At 33.4% G+C, this 17297-nt stretch overlaps 1 pseudogene; it reads left to right on the plus strand.

Moving 5' to 3' along the window:
- Window positions 1–15493, plus strand: part of LOC116854320 — a 49994-nt pseudogene extending 34501 nt beyond the window's left edge.
- Window positions 15494–17297: the final 1804 nt, after the last annotated feature.

A 17297-nucleotide genomic window follows, 5' to 3' on the forward strand; every position in this document is an offset into this window, starting at 1 on the left:
CTTCCATTGTTTAAATTAATCATCCCATATTAATCTATAATGATGCCTCTTTAGCTTACCACCCTCTTTATTCTCTTCCTCAAAAGCCATAAATCTTAAGAAAAGTGATCCTAGAACACTGTATCCACTTCCTCACATGCTTTTCTGTTCATTCTTTAACATAGTATACCCTGATTTCAGCTTCTTTCTTCAAAGGCAGGAAATTCCTAATCATTAAATACATTGATAATCACTTATTTAGTGCTCACCTAATCCTTGAAAGTCTATACATTGCCTGCTTTCTGTAAAGGATACAGTACTATATGTCTCACAATTTATTCCACCCACACATCCATTACATAGGAACTGTTGAGTTGGAAAATTATCCCAGTTCCAGGAAGAGGCCCTGTTATATCTGAGCCAAGCAAGAAATCACTATCAACCTCCCACCCCACCCCACTTAATCAGAAGTAACCCAAATCATTCACTAGTCCCTCTTATGGTTCAGAAAATGGCACATGATCTAAGTTGACTCAAACAAACTGAAGTTTAGGGTCTTTTGACGATAGTTATTTCATTTTTTTGTAGTTAATCTGAAAAAGGCAAAGTATAACCTTGATTGCTATTGACAGAGACCAGACTTAAGATAAAGCTAACAATACAGACAGCAGAGTGGAAAGAATGACAGTTGGTGATTTCATCACATAGCTACTGGACAAATCAAGATTCCATTATAAGGAAGCCAATCCATTTTTTAATTGTCTAATACATTTTTAAGGTTGAGTTTTTTGTGACTTGTAGTAAAAAATAAACCTAATTAATAACTTCTGTGATTTATTTAGTTTTTCTTCTTTATCTCTTGTAGATTAAAATTTCTACCTCTAATGCCAAGTGCCCCAAAGATAGCATGCTCTAAACATCATCCCTAATCTTTTCCTTGAACACACTCTTACAATAATTCTTTCTTGATAAAGGTTAGTATAACCATAAGGATATTCTTGATTCCTTCCTCTCCCTTATAACTCAAATCCATTCAGTCATCAAAACTATATTCTTTCTCCATTTTTAATATCCCTTTTATTCTGTACCTAACGTTTTAAAAATAGAATTTTAACTAAATCTGGACTCTCACTTATGCTCTAATTCCAATGAAATTCATTAAGGAACAAAGAATTACACTTTCCATAGGTTAAAAAATAAAGTCATGAAGAGAGTTACAGTGGTGAAACATAATTCAGGGATAAAATACAATTTTATATTTAGATGAAATTGGATTCAAGATCTAAATATGAGACTTGAAACTATAAAACTCCTAAAAGAAATTATAGGCAATAATTTCCTCGACATTGGCCATAGAAACATTTTTCTAGATAAGTTTCCTGAGGCAAGAAAAACAAAAGCAAAGTTAAACAATTGAAAACACACCAAAATAAAATAAAAAGCTTTTGTACAGTGAAGGAAACCATCCACAAAATAACAAGGAAACCTACAGAATTGGAGAAGGTATTTTCAAGTGATATATCTAACAAGGGGTTAATATCCAAACTATATAAAGAATTTATAAAACTCAACACCAAATAGTAATAATAATCCAATTAAAAAATGGGCAGAGAACCTGAACAGACATTTTTCCAAAGAAGACATACAGATGGTCAACAGACATATGAAAAAATGTTCCAAATCACTAATAAGCAGAAAATGCAAATCAAAACCACAATAAGATATCACTTCACACCTGTCAGAATCAACATAACAAGAAATAAGAAGTATTGGCAAGGATATGGGGAGAAAGGAACACTCATGCACTACTGGTGGGAATGTAAAGTGGTGCAGCCACTGTGGAAAACAGAATGGAAGTTCTTCAAAAAATTAAAAATAGAAATGCCGTATGATTCAGTAATTCTACTATTAGGCATTCATCCAAATAAAATGAAAACACTACTTTAAAAAGATATATGTACCCCAGGGCACCTGTATGGCTCAGTCATTAAGCATCTGCCTTCAGCTCAGGTCATGATCCCGGGGTCCTGGGATCGAGCCCTGCATTGGGCTCCCTGCTCAATGGAAATCCTGCTTCTGACTCTCCCACTTCCTCTTCTTCTGTTTCCTCTCTTGCTGTGTCTTTCTCTGTCAAATAAATGAATAAAATCTTAAAAAAAAAAAAAAAGAAAAAGGTATGTGCTTATTGCAGCATTACTTTCAACAGCCATGATATGGAAGCAACCCATGTCCATTGATAGATGAACAGATATTACATCTCATTACACACACGCACACACACACTGCAATATTAGCTATAAAAAAAATCAGATCTTGCCAAGTACAACAACATGAATATACCTAGACAGCATAATTCTGAGTGAAATAATTCAGACAAAGAGAAATACGATAGGACTTCACTCTATGTATAATTTAAGAAAAAAATGAACAATGAAAAAAGATACAAAAAAACACTCTTAAATATAGAGAATAAACATGGTTGCTAGAGGGGAAGTGAATGGGGGATGGGTGAAAAAGAGAAAGGTGATTAAGAGTATACATATGATGATCACTGGGTAATGCACATAATTGTCCAATCATTATATTGTACAATTGAAACTAATATACCACTATATATTAATTATACCTCAACTAAAAGAGACAGTTTTATGAAATTCTGAATTTGGAATTTAAATGATATTAATATTGTAAGTGAAATTAACACATGCACACATATGATAAGAACTAATGATTATTTAAGCAAATTTAAAAATATTTAAATTTATATTTAGTTTATATTTTAGCATGAGAATAATTAAAGAAATTAAATTATGAATCTTGAGATTTTAGAACACATAGACCAGTCTTCAAATGCTATCTCTATGAAATAGAAACTGCAGGATCATAGGTTCTTGGAGGTCAGTTTTCTTCATGTGAAAATACTTTATTGATTGATATATTGATATATTGTTGAGGATGTATTATATAATAGCTGCTTAATAATATATTTAGTATGCATTCAGTAAATAGTAGTTGTAGCAGAAGTAGTGATAAAAATACTTAACATATAGAAAATGGAGCAAAATAAAAACTTGGTTTATAGCTTAATGAAAGATGAATCAATGAAGTGAAATAATACTACATAAATTTCCAACAATGCTGTTGTATTCTGTTTCATTCTTGCATTTTAGCATGGTGTTTACATCCCTTTGATTAGAGAAACTCTTGGTGTTTTTATTAAGGTTGTTGCCATCATACTTAATTGGTTTTACAACTGCTAAATAATGCCTATTGGGACATCATTTTGTTGATGAGATAAGTTGCAATCTTAATGTGCCCTTAATCACCTTCTTCTTAGAAAGCCTTTCCATATCCTTTAGCCTTGTTGTTGTGACATCGGATAATTAGTTGGAAAGGAGATGGAGAGATGTATATCGATGCCAATTAACCCTGGCAGTTGGTGAATTTAGTTTCACAGAATATCTAGAAAGGAGTATTACCTCATTTAAGCAACAAATCTTTCCTATTTCCAGGTAATTCTTTAATGAATTATTAATCGTATAGTTACTAAGCTTTGGTTTTGTTCCAAACACTATAGATTAAAATATGTGTGTGTGTATATTTACCTATAAATATACATATATAAAAATAGATTATGTACATATAAACTATGGTTATATATAAAATATTATATATAATAGAAATAAAATAGAAATAGTATGTTATATATGTTATGTATATATGTATATAATACTATAGTAATGTATATTGTGTGTGTGTGTGTGTGTGTATCATTGACATTGACCTCATGGAGTTTCAGTTAAAGTGGGAAAGAGAGATGTTAAATAAATAAGTGAATATATATCACTACAAATTTTTATAAGTGATAGAAAATAAATCATGCCTTTTTATCAGAAAGTACAATAGGAGAATCTATATTTAGAGAGAGTCTAAGGACACATCTTTTGGAAGAACTACTATTTTAGGCTGAGATATGAAAGCAGGGTTGAGAGAACATTCTAGATGAAGAATGAAGCATAGGCAAAGTCCATGCTCTGGAAAAGGTCTTGGTTCATTGGTTGGGTAAGTTTTGAGAAGACCATCAAGTTAGGAGTATGTCAAGGAAAGAGGTTGAAGAAAGAGGCCCAGTAAAGGGTAGGCAAGGATGCTAAATAGGATAGTAGGTGAATTGGGAAGCCATGGAAGATTTTAAGTAGAAAAAGTGATATCATCTAATTATTTAAATTTAAAAAATAACACTCTGGCTGTCCTGTGGAAAAAATGATTATAAAATGGCAGGAGTGCAGGTAGGAAACCATTTTTGGAGGCTATTTCAATAAACCAAGCAAGAGATCATGTGGTTTTCCTCTCTTCAGGGTTTATTCATCTTTATATGAATGAATGCTCTTTCTTGGCCCATAGCACCACAGAGAAAATGCAAAACTAATTAGACCCTGGAAAGGCTTCTGAAAATCTCTTGCATGCTCCTCCAACTGTGTCATGAGTGATGAGGAATTTAAGGATATTCTCCTATATCCTTGTCTTTAGTTCAGAGAATTTTCCTTTTAAGAGTGGGAATAAAACAAAGCAATGTGTATCTTGTGGCTCATTCATTAGGCAGAGATATAGATTCTGGGAATAGTTCTATCATTAACCTTCTTTTATTATGTAACCTCAAGTTGTCCATCTAAGTTAGAGTTTAAAATGCAGATCTCCCATTCAGCTCTCCTCCACTTACTGATTTTTTTTTTTTTTTTTTCCTGGAGACCTAGGCTCTAGTTCTGGTTCTGTCCATGAATCAGAATCCTGTATCAAATCACAAAATCTTTTAGGGATTTCATTTCAGCTTGTAATGTGAAATGCAGAGATTAGTTTTGAAATATGAACCTGGTTCAAATCTCAGCATTTGTGCTTATTAGCTGTGTGACCCTGGAATTGTTATTAAACTGCTGTAAGTATGTGCTCCTCATCTGTGATACGAAGATCTAGCTATCAGGATTGTTATATATTGATATATAAAATCCACTCACTACATATTACATATTGGGTGCTCAAATATCAGTAGATATTCATATTGTTTTAAATAAAAATAACATACTTTCTCCCGACTTGAAAGAATGTATGTGAAAGCACTTAAAGTAGAAATATATTAAATTAACACTTCGTTCATTCATTCATTCATTCAGTCAGTCAGCCATCATATATTTTATCAGTCATTCATTAGTCAGGTGCACCGTGTATGAAAGAGCCATCACAAGGAAGGGAGTATGCTAGATTGTTGGGGGAAAGAATAGTCATAATATAGAATCTGACTTCCAATAGTGCAAAATTCAGCAAGTTTCCAGAAATCAGAATGTTAGGAAATTCAGAGAGAAAAGTGGGTTTTTCCTTTCTGGAGCATTTGGAGGTGGCCACTTAGAAGAAATGGAGATTAGAGAAAGAAAGTAATGAACAGATACTCCAGCCAAAGGGAAATGTGTGAAGAAAAGTGGAGGGGCTGTCACCAGCAGATTCTGTTTAGGAAGGAAATAAATAAGCAAACACAGGAAAAGAATACACTCATTTGTTTAGGTTATGTTTGAATTTCCCTAATTCCATCCTTATATTAGCCCTAGAAAGTATGTATTTTTACATAAAATTTATAGATGAGAAAAAATAAGGTTTGGGAGTTCCAGAACTCCTCCACAAGTAACTGGCATTTATAACTCAAGTCTCAGCATGTCTAGAGCCACAGTGTTTTCCATGTTCTTTTCATTATATGATCTTGTCTTCTGATTTTTCATTTAACAACCTACTTTATAAGTAACATACTACAGCAGAGAAGTTCTACTCAGGAAACAAAACTGTATTAACTATATCCACATAGAATCCTTCCCTCATTAAGCATTAAACTAATGAAGAGACTTTCTCTCTTTATATGTTGACGTTTCTTGAAGCCCACTAGGATGGATATCCAGTAAAGGTGACATTATTTAGGTCATACCATGCAAATGCATGAAAATGTCTCAATAACACTTGTCTGTGCTACTGTAATGTTATGGAGAAATCGTCAGTTATATCAAGTCTGGCCTATTGAAAGACACTCTTTAACCAGTACAGTGCCCTTAACCCTGGGGAGAGGGAGTGGATTTCCCTGAGTCTCCTCTGTCTTACCACTTATTCTAAACGGAGTATAATGGAATGATTCCCTTTTTTGCTAATATGGCATGTGAAATCTCATGGCTCTGTTCCACAGTGTTAGGGAAAGAACTTGGCATTTAGGGCTCTCAAATCAAAGCTGGTTCTTTGTATTTTGTTGACTTGTTACTCAACTTCAGGAAGATGATTTAAGATATGATTATGAGTTAAATTATCATTACTATTGCCACCCTATCTATCCTTTCACTCAAAAACCCATGGGGCGCTTGGGTGGCTCAGTGGATTAAGCCGCTGCCTTTGGCTCAGGTCATGATTTCAGGGTCCTGGGATTGAGTTCCGCATCGGGCTCTCTGCTCAGCAGGGAGCCTGCTTCCCTCTCTCTCTCTCTGCCTGCTTCTCTGTCTACTTGTGATCTCTCTCTGTCAAATAAATAAATAAAATCTTAAAAAAAAAAACGTAAAAAACCCATAATTCATCCTCTCTGTAAGGAGTCAAAGGAGCACTAGGGAAAAATGCAGCTCGCTGGAGCCATTTGAACAATGACTGTAAAAATAACATCTGTTCCTTGTTTTCATGCTAAATGTATTTTTTAATTCACTGCAGGGGACACCACTGGCAGCAGTCAGTGTAATTTATCTAAATCTTTAATACTCAGTGTTTTATTCAGGAACAGAAATATATTTGCTTTCTAAAGAGCATCAAGAGTAAATGTTAAGGGATTCTTTTTAATATTGTAGGATTATGAGCAGGTATTGAAGCAATCGATTGTGAATGTGTAACTATCAATCACTGCCGTCATTAAATGAAATTGCCTTCTGCCACACAAAAAGGATTTCTGTGGTGTGGCTGTGAGGGTGTATGTGTGTGGATGGGTGTGGTATATATATAGATAAATGGATATTGGTTGGTTGTAATATGTAAAAGACATTAAAGATACTGCCAGATATAAAAAGATTCATTAAAAATCCTGAAATTTAGTAAAATAAACACAGAATATTGTTTGAATATGAGAAAGTGATCCATTTCCTATTGAATGCCTTCAAAGGAAAGTTGCTCACATTTCGGAACCCAATGTTTAGTGATGGGGGAGGGTTTTCTTTTACAGATATGTTCAAATTTCTCTAGAATTTTAAACTTTTTATAGGTCTCTCCATTATCTCTGTCCAACTATATTTTCTTATGATTTCAGCACAAAATCTCCCATAGGAATCTCCTTTTCTTTCCTGTGACTTGCATAGAGCATTAATCCTGACTTATGCAAGTTCTCTCTTATTCTGAAATATCCTCCCCACTTCTCTGTATGAACCTGATTCCACCCATCTCTGTATTCAGTTCATGAACAGACTGACCCACTCAATTCTTCACTGAAGCAAACAACATATATTAAGTACTCACGATATTCCAGGCATAAGAAGACTTGAGAAATAAGGAGTTTTCTTGATAGTTTAGCATGATGAGGGCAAAGAACTAGTAAATGCCAAATCATGAATGCATGAGAGAACATGGCATGTTTCGAGAAGGACAGAGTTTAATAGGAAGGAGTGGAATAAGGTTTTCAAATTAACTACCTGAGGATCAGAGACCTGTATTCGTTATTCTTAACTTGCTATCATATTTTCTTTGTTAATTTCTGTCTTGTGAATCCTTACACGTTTAAAAATTCTCATTGTTTCAGTCTTGGTCATAAATATGCATGTTTAGTCCTATAATATGTAGAAAAAGACAGGTGACCAAAAGAAAAAAAAGGCAAAAAATTAACCAGAAAAAGCCATTGTGAACACTTTGTAGCATATAATATTTACCACGTTTGTATATGTATCCTTGCTTGTTTTACAAACAAGATATCTTATTTTTTAAAATTTTTAACTTTTTTTTTAACTTAACAACATATGTAATTTTTTAAGATTTTATTTATTTGACAGAGAGAGATCACAAGTAGGCAGAGAGGCAGGCAGAGAGAGAAGGAAGCAGGCTCTCTGCTGAGCAAAGAGCCCAATGTAGGGCTCAATCCCAGAACCCTGAGATCATGACCTGAGCCAAAAGCAGAGGCTTAACCCACTGAGCCACCCAGGTACCCCTGTACATGTTTTTTGATGTGATTAACTTCCCTCTATATTTGGTCATGTTATCTTTTGATAACTTGTTAATATAATGTTCCTCATCTTTCTCTTAAAAAGACAAACATTTATGCACAAATAAGTTATAATTTAAAGAGCTTCATACCTAATGATGTTTACTCATGAATCCCTTGATAAAAACCACCATTGTATGATTCTATTTTAATGCCTACTATGTGTATGCATAATATGCAGTAATCAATCTATATGCATACTTAATTTTTACCAAGCCACATATTTTTGAGGCATTTCAGATTTATCCATTTTAACCATTATCAAACATTATAGCCAATATTTTGGTAATTAACATTTGTTCTCATTCAGAGAGTCTTTTTTTTTAAAGATTTTATTTATTTATTTGACAGAGAAAGACAGAGATCACAAGTAGGCAGAGAGGCAGGCAGAAAGAGAGGGGAACCAGGTTCCCTGCTGAGCACAAAGCCCAATGCAGGGCTCAATCCCAGGACCCTGGGATCATGACCTGAGCCAAAGGCAAAGGGTTTAACCCACTGAGCCATTCAGGGGCCCCTCATTCTGAGAGTCTTTGAATAAATTCTTAGAAAGCAATTTCTGAATCAAGAGTACACAAAGAGGGGCGCCTGGGTGGCTCAGTGGGTTAAAGCCCAGGACCCTGGGATCAAGCCCCACATCGGGTTCTCTGCTCAGCAGGGAGCCTGCTTCCACACTTCTCTCTCTCTGCCGGCCTTTCTGCCTACTTGTGATCTGTCTGTCAAATAAATAAATAAATAAATAAATAAAAATCTTAAAAAAAAAGAGTACACAAAGATATAATTGATGTACAACAATTTTTACCAAATTTTCTTTTGAAAATATCAGTTATATCAGCTATATTAAAGGGAAGGAATCAAGGCAAGGATATTTTATTAATTCTGATATTTCAAAAGCCTATTATAAAATTCAGAAAAATAAATGACAATAAAATAAGTAGGCAGAGACAAGAGAAAACCTTAGCTCCTCTTTATATTAGTAATATTTCATAGAAGGGCTTCTTTCCCTTGGATCATTACAAGTTAAGAAATAAATAAATTCAGTGTCTTCTGAGTCACATTAATTTCATTCCAGTAATGGGAGTCTAAAATATGCCAACTGTATGTATACATGATATATAAACTATTTGATATCTCTTACAGTGTTTATTTTGCTTTTTGTTTAATCATATTTCATTAAGTTTCATGTTTTAGTTTATTAATTTTATTATTCTGATTCAGTAAAGATGGATTATTTCCTTGGTGTTTTTTATTTATTAAGTCTGCTCTTCAGAGAAAGTTGGCATATTTTTCCTCAATTCACTTATGTATTCACTGATTACACACAGGTTAGGCATTACACTAGGACTTCTGAAAGTTGTCCATTTTTAGGTAGGATGTTTCTCTGGGGGCACTGCTATAGAATTTGTCAACCATTGTTTTCAATATGTAATTTCATCTTGAAAATATATCCCCTTATACTGAAATATCCATTTTCCTTTAATTTATATTTTCATATACATAGCTCTTTACCATGGTACACATGTTATCTAGGACAACTGTCACAAGCTATCAAGGATGATGGTTTCAGTTTTAAAGAAAATTGCTTTAAAATAATATTAACTTAAAAATAAATGTTGTAAACATCAATTTGTGCCTAATGTCCTCTATTGAAAGAATAGACGTAATATTGTTTATATACACTGTTCACAGAATTTTAAAAAAATTAATTGATCCATCTTTTTAGAAACTGTTCATCAGATAGCTTTTTAGACTGCCTTGAAGAGCATCTGCCAAACTGCCTGGGACCATAAAGTCACTACTAGGCCATGTAGTATTATCTTAGGAACTCCTCCTTCCTGCTTTCTTCTCGTTCATCTGCTTCAGCAGCCATCATTCACTAGTCCTTTTGCTGTTTCCTTCACTGATGCTGCCTCATGCTGTAAATTATATAGCTCATTTCCTCCTCTCATATAGGCAATCTGATTTCAAAATTATCTACCTTGAGTCACTGCTAAACATAATTTTTGGCATTTTCTTGTAGGCTCAGTGAATAGATATTATATATTCTCATATCTCGTCCTAGTTCTCAAGGTACTCTCCAGCCAGACCTATGCTCTGCCTTAGCTCTTATCTTCCAGTCCTTTCCATCCTCCTTAGAGTTTCTTCTTTCTTGGAAAATATATATCAAATCCTTAGTGAAGTCTTTATCCAGGAAACTTTGTCTCTACATATCCAAGTTCCAAAAGATGTGAACTTGGGCTAGTTTCTGAGCTATAGCTTCTTAAACTATAAAACAAAAATGACACCTACCTCCTATACTTATTGAGTTAAAGGTTATATAGTAGAAATTCCTATTACATATTATGAACTTTAACAATGTTAATTTCACTCTATACTGATTTACTTAACTTTTTTTTTTTTTTCAGATAATAAAAATGGCATACAATGCTATGTTGGTATAAGATGGGTTAATGTTTCTGTGACCACTCTCTGTAACAACTCAACCTCTCTGAGTGAGGAAACCTTCATCACCAAGAAATCCTGCTGGCTATAATAAGAAAATCTATCACCCATTAGAGAATTTTCCCTTAAGTGAGTTGAGTCATGACTTGCTTCCTAGAATTAATGGTGTCTTTTCTGCTCACCAGGACTTCTTTAACAATAGAAAGCTCTATTAATGTTTACACTTCTTGCTGCCTCTAAAAAAAATACTGGATTTTCTGTGCTTTTATCTGTAGCCCATGGCAAGTACTTTTATTTTTGAGATCAATGACAAAGTCTATTTGAATGAAAGCAGAGGAGCAACCCCAGTAACCACCTCACTCAAAAAATGCATTAATAATAAAAAACTCAACTAGAGGCTGTGATTTTACTCAACTTAGACTTGGGAGCTGTGATCTCTGGAGTTGTTACACTGATGGAACTGGCATACATCATATTTTAATCATATATATCATATTGATATGTATATACATTGAGAGAAAGAGAGAGAAATAGAGTCAATTCAGCAGATGTTCCTCTTTCTGCTTTGAGGGAAAGACCAAGACCTAGAGAATTTCCATGGGACTGACAGAAATAGTCCTGGTTTTCACCACAAATACTTTTTTGGTTTCAGTTATTGCATTATATCTTTATTTTTAGAGGCCTGGATGTGTATTTTCATTTCAAGATGCCTCAAAAGAGAGAAATCAACCTTTATTGTTTGAGGTGAGGGATCAGATGCAGACTTCTATCTCCTGAATGATATGGGATGACAAGACAAGTTAAAAAAAAAAAAGCAGACTAGTGTTTATTCTCTCAGCTGTGACACTTCAGCTTGTATCTCTGAACCCCTATGGAGAGAACAAGGTCTGGTGTCTGGTGTCTACATGAGTGAGAAATAAGAGAGCATATAACTTCCTAGGGCTGACTGTGTCCTCTATCCAGAAGGCATGGGAATCACACTTTTTTCTTTTTTTTTAGTATAAGCCAGACAAGTTACGTCTACATTAATCTATTTCCAGTGAATGGTAACCCTCAAATAGCACTGAAAGTGAATTAAGATGCATCTCCCTTTTTAATTTATTTTCTAAGTCTCAGAGCCAACTTTCATGGTTTCAGATGATAACTTTATATAAAGATCTCAAAAATCCATTATTTTTCTTACATTTAAATGGAAGTCATTTATTTGGTTCTACATGGTAAGGCTTCAGAAAGTTGGTGAAATCCCTGAGATTGTATATATACATTTTCTTAAGAGAGGGCCCAGAACTTTCATCAGATTCTCAAAAGGATACAAGACTACATAACGTTAAGAAATAAGGATACATGACTACATAACGTTAAGAAATACAGCTTTAGTTGTTCTCTGTTCTAGTTGCATTATTGTTTTATTTTACATTACCATTAATTTTATAAGCCAACATAAATATATTGAAGAACAAATGAAATTCATATATTAAATAAGTAAAATATTTCAAGAAAATAAGGTGTCATGTTAGAAACTAAGGTAATTTTTTCTTTTTTATCTCACATATTATTCTCACTTGAAATGATAATGACTAAAGTTTCAGATCTTTGGTATAACTTCTTGTCTCAAGCCACCCATTTCTGAATTTTGGTACATTTCACATGGGCTTTCTGGATCCTTTCCACACATCACTGCCTGGAAAAAACTTTCAAGTTTATTACAGTATTCTTGGAAATGAGAAGTGGCTGAAATAACTGGAATGTTCAACCTTTGCTTAATGACAGCCAATATCTCTAGAGTTAGACTTAATTGGGCAGGGTCCAGTAGCATGTATTATAGGTGTGGATTTTTCTTCTGCTGTGTATTATGGTTTCAAAGTAATTATTTATTTGTTTAACTGATGACACGATTTTATTGAAGGATGTAATCTCGACTTAATAGTTTTCTGGCATTAACACAGTGAGGTCATAGTGTTCTGCAATCTCTTCTCCCTGACCTCTTGTCTTCCATTATCTCAAACTTCCTTTTATATTATATACCTGATTGCCTGCCTTTCATACTCTGGTCACTAATGCAATTACTACCACAGTGTTTTGGTCCCCAGTGCTCTTTTCTCACTATTCTTTAATAAACATTATCATTTTCTGACATAAAACAGTCTCAGACATTTTCCCTATCCCTTCCTTTATCTAAGCTTAAACCAAAATATCTGCAACCTGATGTAGTATTCCTCCATTTCTGTCTCTACCTCTCCACTGGATTTATACTTTTAGATATTGTGAGAGAAAAGGTTTTAGAACACTGATAGGATAAGGAGTCTATTTCCTCATGAAGTTCAAACTCCATAGTGAGACTAATCAACACTAAAACCCTCCCTTACCAGTTCCCCATTCCATCATGAAAAATTGTTAGAAATACATCAAAAGGAATAACAAATGTCAGGTAAGATACTTGGTGTGGTTTTGACAACCCCCAGACTGAGTAGACAAGATTAACAAAGCATGAATGCTCAAATTAAGGAACTCCTCTCAACCTAAACCAAGCAATCTCAATGAAAAGTTTTGGTTACATAAAAAATAGCCCTAATTTAAGATGAATTCAGGAATGTAGGCACCAAAAGAGAGCTGAATGGGCCAGAGAGATGGACAGAGGGCAGAGAATGATGAAGACAGGCCAAAAGAAGCAAGATACAATAGAGAAGCCATATTGGATGAAGAACAGAGATTAGCAACAGGGACAAAACAGAACCACAGGAAATCCACGAATATACAATGTCAAGGAATAAATGGTTGATGGCAGAAAAAGGATCTAAGGCAAAGCTTCTGAATTATTCTTATCAGCTGTGTACTAGTGGTGTAAAACCCCAAATAATGCATGAATCAACTTTAGTTCTGCTGATTTTTCTTCATATTGTCCAAGTTAGAGCTCCAGTACAAGGGACTTTTTCTTTTCCAAATATTGTACCTAACAGGAATCAAGAAGAAAGTGAGATACTAAACATGAGAAACTAACTTCTAGTTCCACATCAGAAAAAAAAAAATCAATCTATAACGTTGGGATTCACTTGAGGGACCTGAGCATTATCTGTGCTTTCTATCTTTATGCCAAATCTGGCAAAGTTCTTTAGTCAATGTTAAATATACCTTTTTTGGTTGTTTTATGTTTGTTTTGTTTTGTTTTATCAACATAATGCCCAGGGGGGAAAATGTGACAAACAATAAGGTAAGATAGAATGATGACAATTAAAATGAAAGAGATTTCTTTGTAATGGAAAATTTAGGAAAATAATGTTCTGTATGTCAAAAAGATACAATTATCAATGAAATAACTAGTTTCTGTAAACTAGAAATTACCAAAATTGCCTCAAGAAAGAGCAGAAAATTTTAATCAGACCCAATAACAAGGAAATAAATTGAGAAAACTGTCAAGGGATTACTTTACAAAACTTGTTCTGTATTCAGATAGTTTTATCTGTAAATACTCTCAAAAACAAGTTACAAATACTGTGTAAGCTTTTCAAGAATATAGGAATAACTCAAAAGCTATCCAATTTTGTCCATGTAGTAAACATAATAGATTCTAAGAACTAGCAATGGTGGCATGAAAGAGTAAGTTATAGACAAGATGCTTTTAGGCACAAATGTGAAAATCAAACAAAAATTAGAAAACAAGGATCAGTTGGAATCTTCCTAGCAAAAAATGAGAAAAAGATACTTTGGAAACTTTATATGACCTATAGTCTTCTACTTCTGTATATAGTTATGAACAAGTAGAAATAAATATATTTATTACTGAAAGGGAATACGAAAAACTGGTGGCAAGTCCCCCAGATCCACACTTGTATCAAGCAGTATATGTGCTCTGACAAGTAGCTTGTAAGATGAAGCTCTGCCTGTGGTGCCATGGTACTCTATTGATGTATACAGCCAAAGGGGATGACTGGAAAAGCTGAAGAATAAGAAACCATTATTTCACTCAGCATAATGGTTTCTTATTCTTCAGCTTTTCCAGTCACCCCCTTTGGCTGTATACACCAAAAGAGTACCATGGCACCACAGGCAGAGCTTCATCTTACAAGCTACTTGCCAGAGCACAAATACTGCTTGATACAAGTGTGGATCTGGAGGATGGGAGTTGGAGAGGAAATCCGAGGGGAAGACAAACCATGAGAGAATGCGGACTCTGAGAAACAAACTGAGGGTTTTGGAGGGGAGGGCGGTGAGAGGTTAGTTGAGCCTGTTGGTGTGTATTAAAGAGGGTACGTATTGCATGGAGAACTGGGTGTGGTGCATAAATAATGAGTCTTGGGACACTGAAAAATAAAATAAAAATTTTAAATAAATAAAATCTTAAAAATAACTTATTTGAATTGTAAAAAAAAAAGAATAAAAAACCATTAGAACAAGTAAATAAGCAAGTAGGACAAAACTTGTTTAATTCAACTGATGCTTCTTCAGTATTTATTTACAGAAAATTTAACATCTGCTAACTATGTTACATTTTTTCACATGTTAAAGCAGCGTTTTATGATGCACAATTTCAAGATAATGGACTATTTACAGTCATTGAGTCCAGTTAATGCAATGGCTGTATTGAAGCAAATAGAGAAACATGGAGAAATGAAAATAACAAATCAATACCCTCAAGACTTTAAACAGATTTTTGAAACCATAGAGTGTTCCAAAGAATCTTGTAGGTGGCTGTTTCATGATTGCATGGAAGAGATGATAGGGAACTTGACTGTCTATACATTAGTTGGAGCCATTGATTTATTTGGAAATTATGGCACAAATGGAAGAGAACTAAGTTTGAAAAGCTTCCAGCCTTTCAACAGAAGATAATTGTTCTTGTTTTGCAGATTGGGCAGGTAATTTCTTCTGAAGGTGATACCTTTAGTAAACTGGATAAAACCATGGCTGCTATTTTATTCACAAAATATAAAATGAAAACTTCAGTTAGAAAAAAAGAAAAAAGGAAACAAGGATCAATTGTGTATTTTAAAAGTTGTCATTACCATGTATCTTTTATGTGATGAATAAAAGCTTAAATAATATGTTAGAATATGTAGTAATACAGATTACATATCAAGTAGCTTAATAAGGTTATTAATAAGACAATCAGCTGAAAGACATAGGGATTATTTAATTCAATTCAATATTTATTGGTGAGAAAAATAATATTTTAATTAGAATTTGAAGAGTACATCTGTAATTATGTAAAGAAAATTTATGACAAAATGTGACTAACAAAATGTGGTATTTAATGTTGACATTTGGGACATATGTGGCTTACATAAAGAATCTATAGGGCAAAACATGACCACAAAACATGGTATTTAATGCTGATGTTTGGGAGACATGTTGCTTAGAAAACAAGATACAAAACAGAAATATAAAATAAAGTTGTTAGATAGGAGGTGGTAAAATTATCATTTTCTCATATGATTGAATACCCTTAAGTTATTATTACTGGAAAATAGCATAATTCTATGCCTAAATTTAAAAAAAGAAAACTAAAAATGATGAGGCTTAAAAAAAGAGTATAAAATGGTCAGATGTAGTAGGGATATTTTCAAACCATTCTGTAGAAAATCTTATTCCAGTTCATAAAATGCAATGACAGAGAAATGCCATTAATAATAGCAAAAACAAATCCAGCAATTTACTTTGGGGTATGTATCTAAAGAGAATGAAAACACAAATCCAAAGAGATAAATCCAACTCTATGCTCACTGTGCAATTGTTTACAATGGCCAAGATATGGAAGCAACCTAAGACTCCATCAATAGATGCATGGATAAAGAAGTTTGGATATATATATATACACAATGGCATACTACTCATCCATAAAAAAGAATGAAATCTTGCCATTTTTGACAGCATGGACCTACAGGTTATTATGCTAACGGAAATAGTAAGTCAAACAGAGAAAGACAAATACCATATGATTTCAATTATATCTAATCTAAAACAAACAAACAAAACAAAAAGTCTGATGGATTCAGAAAATAAACTGTTGGTGACCAGGAGGGGGAGAGATTCAGAAAATAAACTGTTGGTGACCAAAGAGGTTGGTGGGATGGGCAAAACGGGTGAAGTGTATTAAGAGGTACAAATTTCCATACGTAAAATAAATGTTATGTTAATATAATGTACAGCACAGTGATGTAGTCAATAACATTATAGTAACTTTGTATGGTGACAGATGGTAACTAGACTTATCATGAGAATCATTTTGAAATGTACAAAAATATTGAAAAACTATGATGTACAACTGAAACTAGTAGGATATTGTATGTCAATTATAGTTCAGAAAAAATTAATAGCAAAAACATATAAAATATTTAGGAATAAAAATAAATAGGTATGATCAATTGAAAATCAAATGCCAAACTAGTCTGACATCTAAAATCATGAGATTAATACTATATTCCTGAAAAGAAATATTTACTATTATAAACATATCAATTCTAAGAATTTATAAGTGCATAATTTTATTCAATATAGTTCTGATGGAAACTCCCAAAAAGATTTTTTTAGGAATGATAGAAACAAAGAATTTGGGAGATAGATTATAAAATGCAAAGGAAACTATTCTTTTAAAAATATGAAAGAAATTCCTGAAAAATAAGGGGAACAGTCAGTT

Source organism: Lontra canadensis, unplaced genomic scaffold, assembly GCF_010015895.1.
Source record: "Lontra canadensis isolate GAN:19392208 unplaced genomic scaffold, GSC_riverotter_1.0 scaffold90, whole genome shotgun sequence".
Taxonomy (NCBI): Eukaryota; Metazoa; Chordata; class Mammalia; order Carnivora; family Mustelidae; genus Lontra; species Lontra canadensis.